General features: G+C 36.3%; 1 pseudogene; it reads right to left on the bottom strand.

Annotated features, from left to right (window-relative positions):
• Window positions 1-829: 829 nt before the first annotated feature.
• LOC123049452 (DNA-directed RNA polymerase subunit beta''-like) lies at window positions 830-3,943 on the bottom strand (annotated as a pseudogene).
• Between the last annotated feature and the right edge of the window lie 938 nt (window positions 3,944-4,881).

The raw sequence follows: 4,881 nt of genomic DNA, 5'->3' as shown, positions 1-4,881 counted from the left end.
GATCCATTCCTTTTGACTTGTCACTTTGTCCATCATGATTCTTGGGAAGAGACATTGGCAATAATTCACCTTGGACAATTTATTTGTGAAAATGTATGTCTATTTAAATTGCACATAAAAAATCTGGTCAAATTTTCATTGTAAATATGAATTCCCTTGTTATAAGAGCAGCTAAACCTTATTTGGCCACTACATGAGCAATTGTTAATGGTCATTATGGAGAAATCCTTTACAAGGGAGATAAGTTAGTTACGTTTATATATGAAAAATCGAGATCTAGTGACATAACACAAGGTCTTCCAAAAGTGGAACAAATCTTTGAAGCGTGTTCAATTGGTTCATTATCCCCGAATCTCGAAAGGAGAATTGAGGATTGGAATGAGCGTATACCAAGAATTCTTAGGGTCCCTTGGGGATTCTTGATTGGAGCTAAGCTAACCATAGCCCAAAGTCGTATCTCTTTGGTTAATAAAATCCAAAAGGTTTATCGATCCCAATGGGTACAGATCCATAATAGACATATAGAGATTATTATACGCCAAGTAACATCCAAAGTGTGGGTTTCCGAAGATGGAATGTCTAATGTTTTTTCACCTAGGGAATTAATCGGACTATTGCAAGCGGAACGAGCAAGGTGAGCTTTGGATGAATCGATCTATTATTGGGCAATCTTATTGGGAATAACAAGGGCTTCCTTGAATACCCAAAGTTTCATATTTGAAGCAAGTTTTCAAGAAACTGCTCGAGTTTTAGCAAAAGCTGCCCCTACGAGGTCGCATTGATTGGTTCAAAGGCTTGAAAGAAAACGTAGTCCTGGGGGGGATTATACCTATTGGTATTCTTTATTTCCATTCAACAAAGTGCCAATAGCTTCTGGATGTTGGCTAAGTGATTCAATCTTCGCCTTGGAGTGAAAAGGATTGATATTGGCGTGATCTAACCTATTATGGGGAACCGGTCATGCACTTTTCCTATCATACCTTTTTCGTGTATACGAAATAGTGGACTTGACTAACTCAACTCTTAGGAAATCGCGAATAAGATCATTTGCTCTTACCCCAACAAGTGAATCACCAACCTTTTCTTTTCCTTCTTGTTCCGAATTCACTAGTAAGCAAGTTCTAGCAAATTGACTATTTGTGTGATAAATTCTTTGAGTTAACTTGCTATTTTCATGAGAAATAAAATTGACAAGTCGAATTTGGAGATTATTTTCTTCTTGCAAGAGATCCTGCGGGAAAAGTGTTGCTAAATTTCTTCCTTCGTCCATTTCATATGCCACTATAGGGCGAACGGAAACAAAATACTTTTCCTTGCTCTTGAGAATTTTTTTCCGTTAAACATAGACCCAATTTTTCCTTTTTTGATTCCTTAGAATCTTTTTTTGTCTTTCTGGCGGTATCAAACAACCACCTAATATCTTATCCGCCTCTTCAGGAAAATGAATATCTCCAGAAAATATTTTGAGTTATGTATGGCTTTTTTTCTCTTCACTGGACCAGTCTGCCTAGTCGACTTCTAGTATTTTTTGTGAGTTGTGTATCCACTCCAATAATACTATTGTCAAGTATCTTTAGGGATGAAGATTTCGGCAAGATATGAAGTTCTTGAAGAATGAAAAAATCGATCTACTTATTTTTGGTATTTTAGGCTAAATTCTTTTTTTCCTCGATGCTCAATCAAACCCTCTTTTTTTAAGATGGAATCTTCCTTTGGGCTCTCATATTTGTCCTCTGAATCTTCTTCTGAGTCTTCCTCTAAAGTACCATACTTTTCCTCTGCACTTTCCCCGGGGTTGCCATATTCGTCTTCTGAGTCTTCCTCTAGAGTTCCATATTCATCCTCTTGGGTCCTATATTTGCTCTCTGGGCTCCGATATTCCTCTTATGAGTCTTTCTCTAAAGTCCTATATTCGTTCTCTGGGTTCCCATATTCGTTTTCTGGGCTCCCATATACGTCTTCTAGGGCTTCATATTCGTATTCATCTTCTAGGATTCCATATTTAGATTCTTCTAGGGTTTCATATTCATATTCGTCCTCTCGGGTCATGTATTAGGGTCTCATATTCCTCTTCTGAGTCTTCAGCTCGTGTCCTATATTCTTCTTCTAGGGTCCTATATCTAAATTTAACAATTCCTAAACCCTTTTTATCTTTTCTGTATCGTGGATTGTCAAAATAAGCAAAAATAGTATTTCTACGTAAAACACCCATAAGGGGGATTCCAATCGAAATCCCAAAACAGGATATTAGTTCTTTCTCTTGTTCTTGATGATATTGTAATGGAATGATGAACCTATTTCTTCACTTTTTCGCCAACAAATCTGAATTATCTTGAAAAATAGAAGGATAGATAAAATTCCAATGGCCATTGGACATGACTCGATCTGACGTTGAATAATCAAGGATTTCCCTATCTTTTTTACCATAAGTATTCATTTGATCTTTATCCTTGTGGAGTGAAAAATACGCTATACTGGATCTGCACATACTTACTGATAATATCCAGAAATGGCTTGTTTTTGGTAATCGGTGAAGATTACCATATTGATATTCGGGCGCATGGTAAACATAAGTACTCCAGTGCATTTCGCCGTCTGATTCAGAATAAATATGCTTTTATGCCCTTTCTTTAAAATGTAAAGTGGACGTTCCGGCACAAATCTCCACAATTACTTGTTTGGATTTTACATATTGATCATTTTGCACTAGAATCAAGCTTTTTGAGGGAATATTCACACTATATAGAATATCTTGACTCTGAATAGTTACATGCATGTCTATATAACATAGAAAAGCAGGCTGCCGATGACGGGTACGTGTGGGGTGAACCAAATTCTCATTGAATTTTATTTTTCCATTCGAAGGGGATTGTACAAGGTTAGCAGTACCCCCTTTGAATACTCCGCCAATATGAAGAGTTCTTAATGTTAGTTGAGTCCATGGCTCCCCAATTGATTGACGTGCAATAATACCTACGCCTTATCACAATTCAACCAGATCACTATAAGTAGAACTCCGGCCATAGCATAATTGAAAAATCCAAGAAGTGCTTCGGCAAGTAAAGGGGGTTCTAATATATATTGGTTGTGCTCGAAATGGTTGTGCTCCAAAGGCAGTTATGAATCGATTGACTAATCCAATTCCAATATCTTGATTTTACGCGGCAATGCATCGTGAACCGATATATATATATCGTCTGCTAATACACGACCAATTAGTGTTTCAACAAAAAGTTTTTCTGTCATCCCATTTTGAGGACTTATAGAAATACCTCGGATAGTACCACAATCTCTTATACACACAATAATTTGTTGAACTACTTCAACAAGTCTACGTGTAAGATATCCAGTGTCTGCTGTTCGCACATCAGTATCTACAACCCCTTTGCGGGCTCCATAGCAGGAAATTATATATTCTCTCAAAGAAAGTCCCTCGCGTAAATTGCTTTGAATAGGTAAATGAACCATTTGTCCTTGAGGGTCTGACATTAATCCCCTCATACCTACTAATTGGTGTACTTGAGATGCATTTCCTCTGGCTCTTGAAAAAGACATTAGATAGACTGGATTAGAAGGATCCGTTATCCAATTTTTTAATTCATTTCCTGTTTAAAATATTCACTTGTCGCATATCATATCTCAACAGATTGGCGTAATTTTTCTACCGCGTGTATAGCCCCATAATAATAGTGTTTCTCCAATAGAAAACTATGTTGTTCCACGTCTTCGACTAACCATCCCTTAGAGGGTATTGTTAAAAGATCCTCGATTCCTACCAAAATCGATGTAGTAGTGGCTTGATGGAAGCCCAGAGTCTTTAGTTGATCCAGTATATGGGATGTATATCCCATTCCAAAATGATCTATTAATTGCTAATAAGTTGTTTCATACCAGTTCCGCCTATCTCTTTATTATGAAAGACTAGATTGGCCCGTTCCGCCATACATAAGTACCCCCTTTTCGGCTGAGTAGGATTCGACAATGGGCCTGAGTCAGTGATTCGAAAATTTAATTAACTTAATTGCCTCTTCTCAATCTGGATTCGCATAGCAAATGATGATGATACTAGGGAAATAGGAATGCCCCCCGAAAGGGGAGGGGCATTGCCGAATCTAACTTTCTTGTTAGGTAGTGTATGAACAGGCTTGACTAAATCCTTGTATGGCTTCGCCTATTTCTATATAAAAAGAAATATGACCAAGAGTGGTTCGAATGTATATCGAACGAATTTCTTTTTTTCTATTTCCAATTATTAAATAGTGGGCATAAATCTCATGATAAGTCCCCAAAGATTCATATTGAACTTCAATCGGAACATCATCCGCTTCTAGTTTGACTTTTTGTAATCGAATCCAAACTTTTTCGACTTGCCCAATGGTCGCTCTACACAATTTTTCTCAATTTTGAATAGTACTCAAGATCCTTTGTTTTCTATTATCTAATAAATCATTTAATGAAAGTAGATATTTTGTAAGTTTACAACTTTTATGATCTCTTCCCGAAACAAACATGAATCTTTCGATTCATTTTGCTGTCACGCTCCTTTTTTAAAATTTTTATAGCTATTTCCACATATATTTTTACGTAATGAGCCTATCCTCTATCTTCTTTTTATGTGTATATTTTAATATACCGAAACCTATATAAGACTAGATAAATATTAAGAGGACTCTTCCGCCTAGATAAAAATATATCATGGTCAGCAAAGTTGTTTCTTTATTTTTATTTGCCCTATAGTTAATAATTTCAATTACATTAAGAAAAACTAACTAAATGAATGGAAAATGAAAATTAATAGAATTCTTTTTCTCTTCAAATTCAAAAAAATTATCTTTTTTACACATAGGTCGCCGATTCGGCATTGGTTAAAAAAGGGCAGGG

Source organism: Triticum aestivum, chromosome 2D (genome assembly GCF_018294505.1).
Source record: "Triticum aestivum cultivar Chinese Spring chromosome 2D, IWGSC CS RefSeq v2.1, whole genome shotgun sequence".
NCBI lineage: Eukaryota > Viridiplantae > Streptophyta > Magnoliopsida > Poales > Poaceae > Triticum > Triticum aestivum.
The sequence above is the reverse complement of the archived record's forward strand: the minus strand, read 5'-3'. Positions and strand labels throughout refer to the sequence as shown.